Here is a 9,351-nt window from a genome sequence, read left to right as displayed (position 1 = left end):
TCCGAAGTCTTCCTGTCCTTTCTGTCCATCCCTTTCTCTCTTCACGCCCCTGTTGATGAGAGCCCTTAAAGGGACAACACCACTTTCCTTCCAGATAGCTGGACAAACGAGTTTCCCTTTCTTTACTTCTGACTATTTGATTAATTAGTTTTAAGAGAACCCTCCAGCAAAATCTGTACCTTAGAAAAATATAAAATCCTTTGTTATGCCTAAAATCTTTGGAAACATATTTTTTAAAGTTGGTGAAAATTTCATAAACATGACTGTTGTTATGGAGATCACACAAAGTAAATTAGTGTTCCCTTTTTCTGAAAGCAATGAACATTGTTATGAACACACTAAACCTTTGTGACTGATTAAAATAATGTCTTTGTTTCAGTGAGTTAAATATGTAGTGAGCTGGAATGATTACTTTATGAAGGCTTAAGAGTACATTTAAAATATAAAATCATCTTAGAAGTACTGATTAAGAAAATGTAAAACAGAAGAGCTGCATCATGTTTTCCATATTTAATGTTGTATTCAGCATGACAGCTGACTTGCCCTTACTACAAAGTTTTTGCAAATAAATACTTGACAAACTTCAGGGTATATCAAAAAACCTGTGACTGACATTTTTTATTCCCAAATTTAGTGCTTTTCATTAGGTACCTTCTGCATGTCCAGTCTTCACCATCTGGCATGCAGTGGAAAACATGCTCCGTTTTGTTTTTTTTTCAAATGTAATTTGCTTCATTTGGGTTCAGGGATTTGGCTGGAAGTGGGTTAGCAGGGAATGGGAGGGAAGAGAGGCAGGAGACAGTGGGAAGAGGGCAGGGCCTAGGCAGAGTGGGGGCAGGGCCTGGGACAGAGCAGGGTAAAGTATGGCTGGAGCCACATGCAGAAGAGGTGTGCTAGGGAGCTAGCCTTCTCAAGCAGCAGCTTCAACCACCGCCCATGAGAGCAGGTAAGAGTGTGTCAGCTCCCGCACACCCAGCACACACTGCAGTGTCCTTAGGCAGGGGCCTTATTCACAGAGGCGAATGTCCCGGCGCCACACATTCTGCATGAAGGAGAGGGGGTCTCTGCAGAGAACTGTGACTCTCTGCCGCCATGAGGTGGGCCTGGCAGCTCGGTATCCTTTGCTGCCACATCCCTCCCCACCCCAGGCTGTGAGCCCTGGCTGCCGTTGGGCATGGGGCACCAGTTTACTAATACTGCGTAGGGCCCCATAAATCCGAAGGACAGCCCTGCAGACAGTGCAACATTCAGGCTTCCTTCTTTCCTTCCCATGTACGGTTCTCTCTCATCAAGCATGTCTTGAAAGTCAAGTTCTCTCCATTCCTAGATATAATCATGCTATAGCGCCCCCTATTGGGAAGCTATTGATAGTAACATCCCATTGGTCACGTTTATCTGAGATAGTAAAATTAACCATGGTTTCCATAAGCTGCTACATGTTTAACATTCTATCATATGCCCATAACATATGTATTATCATAGATCTAATGTCAGCTTGTTGTTTGTTTTTACATAAACTAACTCTTAACTTGCTTGGCAACTAAGGTATTTTCCCCTGGGTTTGGGAAGGTCGTTCTTTCATGCCTTAGTATTGTTGGGTGTATACCTTGCGCACGGTTTGATGTTGGCATATGTGCTGGTTCGGTTGTGTTTTGAGAGTCTGTTCTGATATCTATCAGTCACATATCCATCTGTGTTCCTTCCCTGTCCTGCTGATCGAGTCTCAGCATAGTGCGTATTTCATTCATGCCCACATTCTTCTCTTCGATACCTAGTGGGAAACTATTTAACGTTTCGGTGAAATAACTGTTCATCTGCTGCTTTATTATTTAACTGTTCGACACACGTGGCTTGCTTCCAAGTGCAGGATTTGTCCTGAGGAAGTAGTTTGATCTCAACAGGGTCTCCTGGTGGTAGTTATGGGAGGTCTTTAGCTTGTCAGTCACAGCAGGCTTTGGCTTTTTCCCATCTCTCTTCCTTTTTGTCTGTCACTCCTTTCACCTCTGCTGGCTGCAATAATGCTAGCGTTACAGGCACCAAGGTACGTGTTCATCTTGATAGCAAGTGTTGCACCAGGCAGCTAGTAAGGCCTTCTGTGGGCATGTTTCTCCACTGAGGAATGGCTTGCCATATATTTTCTCTGCTGTTTTCAGTTTTCTTTAATAGATCTAAATAATTTTAACTGCCAAATTCTGCATTGCCTTTGACTGGTTGTGGTAAAGTGGTGATGTGATTTGACTGAATTCCCAGTCCCAGGTAAACTGCTCATTGCAAGTGAACTGGAGTCCCGTTGTCTGAAACAACACCGTTTGGGATACTGCACCTTGCTCAGGCTGTCATGGTCGCTGCGGGAGTGTCTGACAGTTTTTCTACTTCCCAGGAGCCTGAATAGTGGTCTACAGCAATGAGGTCATTTGTGGTGAAAAGATCCATTCCTACGTTGTTTCCAGGTACGTTGGGGAGGCTGTGGATTTTCACTGCCTCTCTGCTGCATGGTCTTCCCCAGGTGTATCCCAGCTGCTAGCCAGGTCTCAGAGATCCTTGGCACATCTGCCCAGTATACAGCATTTCTGGCTACCGAAGACAGGCTTCTCTTCTAGAATAGCTCCAATGTGTTCCTGAAAGAGTTTCAATCCTCAGTGATCTGGCTATTCTGATTCGTCTGTCTGTACATATGATGCTACCTTGTATGTTCAGCTCGTCTCAATAGTTTCACTATTCCTGAAAGGCAGGTGAGACCTCTCCCCTGCTGTCAAGCCATCCTGACAGAAATGAAGGACGTGAATGCTTGAAAATCTTTGTCTTGTTTCATTCTCATATTCTTTCTAGACCAGAGGTCCCCAATCTATGAGGAACCCCCCTAGCGGGGCACCAAGGAATGTTCAGGGGGCCAGGGCCGGCTTTAGGCCGATTCCCTTGATTCCCCAAAATCAGACCCCACATCTAAGAGGGCCCCGCGCACAGCCAGAGCGTGGCAAACCTATGTCCCCGCTCCCCAGGCGGAGTGCTGAAAGCCCCACAGCCCCACAACCCTGACCAGAGCACAGCAAGCCCCGCGGCCTGGCTACATCAGCCGGAGCGCAGCAATCCGAAGTGCCGCGGAAGACTCGGAGCGCTGCCTGGTGAGTACAAGCACCACGAATTGGGCCCCACACTTGCTAAAGTCGGCCCTGCAGGGGACACAGCTGGGGGGGATGGGGAGGGAGTGCCACCCAGCTCTGCTCTTGGCCCCATCTTCCAGCACCGTGCCCAAGGCTCCACTTCTGGCCCCATACGTGGGGGCCTGGCTCCCAGCCCCGCACCTGAAACTCCTCTCCTGGCCTGTGACTGAGGTTCCACTCCCGGCCCCGTGCTCAGGATCTTGGCTGCCAGTCCCACACCCAGGGCTCCACTCCCAGCCCCAAGCCCAGGGTTCCGGCTGCTGGCCCCGTGCCTGTAGCTCTGCTCCTGGCCCTGTGCCGGGGTCCTGGCTGCTGGCCTCACACCTGGGGCTCTGTGCCCAACCCCAGCTGTGGCCCCAACCTCGGACCCCTTTCCTCGGTCTGCGACCCCCGCTCCAGGAGCTGCAGCCCCACTCCCAGCCCTTGCTCTGGGAGCAGGTGGCACAGACAGGTGTAAGTGGGGGCACGAGGTAAAAAGTTTGGGGACCACTGTTCTAGAATCTGCCTTGAAACTAGCACATAACTGGCTTGGTTGATCTTTTCTATCAGGGCAAGAGTCTCCTATTCTTGTTCAGTTGCAATATTTTCCTGTGGCCAGGCTGCTGTGGGTAAGAAGTTAGCTGTGTCCACCCCAGTCTCTGTCTTGTATCGTACATCTAAGTTGTAGCATTGCTATTTGAAAGCATGTGCTAGTAGTGGCTTTTTAAAAATGCTCTCTAGTGGTTTACAGGCACGTTCTATGCAGATGGTTTCCCATTCTTGGCCATAGTGGTTGGACTCTTCCCACACGAACTCTAGTGCAAGGCATTCCTTTTCTGTTTGGGTGTATCTTTGTTCCATTGGTGATAGTGACCTTGATGCAAATCCTACTGGCTATGCCTGGTACAGGAGTGATACCCCAAGCCCATCTCACTGACATCACATTGTAAGGGTGCCTCTTTGCTCACATTATAGAATGTCAGGTTCGGATAACTGGACACCAGCCACTGGATCATGCATAACCATCTTCACGCTGCAACTTTGTTCAGTAGTTGCCTCAGGGGGTTGCACACACCTGAGAGGCTTGGAAAAAATTTTGTTAGCCAGTTGAGAAATCCTAATAGTCTCTGGACTGATTTAATATCTTTAGGTGAGGGCATCTGCTGAATTGGGTTATTAGGTCGTAGCCCTGGCGAGGTCAGCAAGTGTCCCATGCATGGCACTTCAGTCACCTGTAGTCTCCTCTTGTTTTTATTCTTGCAGACAGATGAGGTGGTGGTCAGCCTCTGCCACAGTGAGGGACGGATTTAGGGGCAGAGGCAGGTGACTCTGAGGTGCTGGGCTTAGGGGGTACTGGACTTGGGATGCTGTTTTTGTTGTTAACGACAAAAGGGAAAATAGAATGTTTGAAGTAAAATGTTTCAGATATTCCATAGGAGTTGAGCCTGTCTTCAAGGAAACTTGTATTCTTGAGAAGAAGAGACAGTTTGGTTATGAGGGCAGAAACGAGATGATGGGAAGTTGGGAATTAAAATTCAAGATGGAGTTGCTTGCTCGTTGATACTGCTTGAAGAAAGATTTAGATAAATGAAACACTTAGAAAAGACTGGGGGCGAGGAGGTGGGAGGAGCGTTTCTATTATCTTAGTAAGTTGCCAGCAGACAGGGAAACACTCTTGAACAATTGTATGGATCTTCACCAGATGCTGACACATGGGGAATGTTCAGACCTCAGTGACACTGAGCTCTATGTCGATTTGGACAATATCCATCACATTTTCAGGGCTGCCCAGAGGATTTAGGGGGCCTAGGGCAAAGCAATTTCAGGGGCTCCTTCCATAAAAAAAAGTTGCAATACTATAGAATGCTATGTTCTCGTGGGGGCCCTTGTGGGGCCCGAGTCAAATTGCCCCCCTTGCCCCCCCCCCCAGGCAGCCCTGGGAAAAATAAACATTTTAAAACCTTCCCCATCTCGGCACAAACCCAGTTTTGAGAAAACTTATTTTCAAGTCATCTTTACAAGGTATCACTGGTTCTCAGCACCAGCTAGTGCTAAAAGGCACTAAAGCTCGTTAAAAGATTGGATAAATAATTTCCATCAAAACTTTTTTTGGATTGAAAACTAGGGGTTTTTAAAAAGCACACAAAAAAAATCACATCTGCTTTCCTTCAAAATTTTTTGTTGTTTTTTTAATTGAAAAGCTGAAATTAGTCTGCCAAAACCTGAACATGGTTTAGGGTTTCAGAAGTGTGTGGCCAAATATTTGCTGCTTGCTGTGTTTCTTTAAAGAAACAATAAAAAAATTCTGCTTAAAAAAAAAAATCAAAAAATTTTGAACCACCTCAACTTGTGACCAAACGCCTGAGCCCATCCAGTCAGAGATTTTTCCAGGTTTCTGATACACTGCTGGCTTCCTTGACTCATAGCTGTCTCCATAACTTTGGGTTCATTTAGCTTAGAACGTAAGAACATAAGAATGGTCCATCCAGCCCAGTATCCTGTCTACCAACAGTGGCCAATGCCAAATGCCCCAGAGGGAGTGAACCTAACAGGTAATGTTCAAGTGATCTCTCTCCTGCCATCCATCTCCACTCTCTGACAAACAGAGGCTAGGGACACCCATTCCTTACCCATCCTGGCTAATAGCCATTAATAGACTTAACCTTCATGAATTTATCTGTTTCCTAGAGACTGGCTCCATGGGGTCCCTCACAAGCTGGAGACAGATACTGTGGGTTTGTCTTTAGTATAGCTTATGTACATACGCCACGAACTGAGCATTTGAATGTGTTCCAGAATCTGGGATGAGCCTATGTTGTGAAAACTGAAATGCTCAAAATAGAACATGCATGTGAATGGACACAGGGTTTAAAATTAAATTAACCCAGGGATTCTCAAACTGGAGGTAGGGACCCCTTGGGGTCATGAGGTTATTACTGGGGGTCACGAGCTCTCAGCCTCCACCTCACACCCCGCTTTGCCTCCAGCATTTATAATAGTCTTAAATATATAAAAAAGTATTTTTAATTTATAAGGGTGGGGTCACACTCAGAGGTTTGCTATGTGAAAGGGGTCACCAGTACAAAAGTTTGAGAACCACTGAATTAACCCCTCTGGAGCCTTGGGGAATCCTAGGTGGTATAGGATATTGCTTTTCTCATGTGATCCCTCCCCCATGGAAAAGATAACAGCTTGGCTCTTCGTGTTAAATAGTTGTCTGCAAGCCTCAAACTGCGGAATGAGCTTTAGAGTAGGGAAGGCTGTGTCTCCCCAAACAGCCTGGCCCTGCCCCCTATCTGACCCCATCCACTTCCTCCCCCCTGACTGCCCACCTCAGAATCCCCAACCCATCCTGCACCTTGTCCCCTCACCCCCCTCCAAGACCCCATAAACACTACCCTGGGACCCCACTCCCCACCAACCCCCTCGTTCCCTGTCCTCTGACCCCACCCCAGAACCTCTGCCCCCTCACTGTCCCCGGGACTCCCTGCCTCTTATCCATCTCCCCCAGCCCCAGCCCCCTGCCATGCTGCTTACCCCTGCCTCCCCCAGCTCCCAGGGGCTCAGCATGTCTCGGCCAGGAGCGGCCCTGTCCTGGCACCAGTGGGGCCTGAGTTCGCAGCCCTGCCCCTTACCTTGTGGCTCTGAGTGGGGAGGAGCTCAGGCCCCGCCTGAGCCATGCCACTTTAGCTCTGTCCAGGGCCACTCCTGGACACGACGTGCTGAGGCACCAGGGGATGGGGGAACGTAGGGCCAGAGCATTCTCATAGGGGCCCCTGCAGGGCCTAGGGCCTGGGTAAAATTGCCCCACTTGTCCCCCCTCTGAGTGGCCCTGCACAGTTTGCCATACGAGAAGCACTCTCCACTCCAAGTTCTCCAATTCATTCATGATGCAGAGCTGAAGGACACTTTTCCTCATGTGAGGATACCTTTGAGGATTCTGCTCAGACTGCTGGTCACAGTCGTGACTTGTGAGGGCAGCTTTTGGAAGCTCAGGCTCATTAAAACATATCTTGGATAGGCGATGGCGGATGAGAGACTGACATTGCTTACTATTTTATCCTTGAAAATGCCATTGGCCAGTCTCTGGATCTCTCTGATGCTGTGCTTCAATTCGTGGAGACAAAGGCAAGAAAAGCCTTATGAACTAAAGGATTATGGTTAACAATCTAAGGCTATCACCTACTGTAATACTATTCAATACTGCTCCACCTCATGGTGGTGCACAGTTCAATTTCTTCATGTTAGTATATTTCAGTTATTATTACAATTAATAAGTTTTCTTAAGCATAGAGGAAACAAATTTTTTATTTGCTTATATATGGCATGAATAAATACAGATTTACAGCTCCTAATGTGCAAATTTATCATCTTATGAGACAGGGATAAATCATGTATGCAAATCGTGCATCAAAGTCGTGAAATGGTCTTCAAATGGAATAAAAAAGAAGGTATTCAAAAGTTTAACGAATATGAAGAGGGGTGCTGAAGATGCTCCTTGCCTGGGGTGCAATTTGGTCTAGGGCCAGCCCTGGCCACAGGTTCCACCGTGTTACCTGTCAGCTCTGTGTTCTTGGGGAACCAGGGCGCAGTACCCAGCCTGTCTGATTCACGAAAGACCTTCCCCCCCCCACTGCCCAGCCTCTCCTTGAACCAAAACTGATCAGAAGAAAGACTTACAAAAAGCAATGAAAAGGCAGTAGGAGACACACCTACACCTCTGACATAAAGGTTAAAGGATTAAGGAAACTCCCCTAGCTTCATTTGCATGGAAGATGGGACAAGGAGGCATCTCAATTAGCATACAGAATGGAGAACAGAGATTCCAAAGCAAGAACCGCATGGAACTCTGGGACCAGAAAAGCAGAGAAGCACTGCATCATGGGGGAATCTCTGCTCCACATGTTAATGAACCCATGCCTGCACACACCCAGCTCAGCAGTTATCAGACCAATTCTAGTAATAAATCCTTTATTGGTATTCAAAATAGCGATGCTCCCTAACTGCATTGTGAACTCCCTGGAAGGAACATCGCCCATAGCCAGGAATCATCAGCTCCCATTGTCTAATCTGAACAAAACAACTTTGGAATACTTCCTTGAATCATCAGTTTACACATAAACAAATCTAGTCTTCTCTCTTGAACTATTGTTGTTTCTCTGCAAAAACCCCTACCCAGGCTCAAGTAAGTGCTCTGATGCCTGGATCCAGGGCCGGCTCTGGCTTTCTCGCTGCCCCAAGCAAAAAAAAAAAAAACAAACCTGTGGGGGGGGGGGCCTGGAGCAGCAAAGGCAGGGGGGTGGGAACCAACCTGCCAGCCAGCCTGAACAGCAAAGGTGGGAGGGGGGTCAGGAAACCAACCTGCCGGCCAGCCGGAGCAACAAGGGGGACGAGGAACAAACCTGCCGCTCGGCCGGAGCAGCGAAGCGGGAGGGCGGGCGGGGGGCCGGAAACCTGCCGGCCAGTCAGAGCAACGAAGGGGGGGGGAGCGTGAAACAAACCTGCTGGCCGGAGCAGTGAAGGGGGGGGTGCGAAACAAACCTGCCAGCTGGAGCAGCGAAGGGGGGGGTGCGAAACAAACCTGCCGGCCGGAACAGCGAAGGAGGGGTGGTGGGAAACAAACCGCCCGGCCGGAGCGGCAAAGGGAAGAAAAAACAAAAAACAAAAAAGAGAAAAAAAGATCTGCGGGGCGGCAGGAGTGCAGGTGCAGGAGGACTCCCAGCCCTGTAGACCCCGGGCAGTGGAGTGCACACCCCAGCTAGCGGGGGGGTAGAGAGGGAGAGAAGGGGGCAGCCAGGGCTTCCTGAAGCAAGGCGCTCGCCATGCGACCACTCCCGCCGCACCGCCTGCCGGGAGGGCTCCGTGCCGCTCCAGTGGGCAGGCGGGGAAGGATGCGGGCTGCCGTGCTGGGCTTGCTGCAGACCTGGCACCGCTCCCAGCAGCTCCCATCCTCTGCGCTGCCACACCCTACAGGGCGGCAGGAGCAGCAAACCAAAAAGAAAAAAAACCTGCAGGGGCAGCGGAAGCGGCGAAGCGCAAAAAAAAAAAGGATTGGGCAGAATGCTGCCCCTTGGAATCTGCTGCCCCAAGGGCCAGCTTGCTTGGCTGGTGCCTGGAGCCAGCCCTGCCTGAATCCAAAATCTGCATCAGTTCCATTGGGACTTCATCTTCTCCTGACTGACTGTGCTGGGGGCTCTGCCTGTCTCCAGCA

Source organism: Gopherus flavomarginatus, chromosome 7 (genome assembly GCF_025201925.1).
Source record: "Gopherus flavomarginatus isolate rGopFla2 chromosome 7, rGopFla2.mat.asm, whole genome shotgun sequence".
NCBI lineage: Eukaryota > Metazoa > Chordata > Testudines > Testudinidae > Gopherus > Gopherus flavomarginatus.
This window is presented reverse-complemented; position numbering follows the sequence as displayed.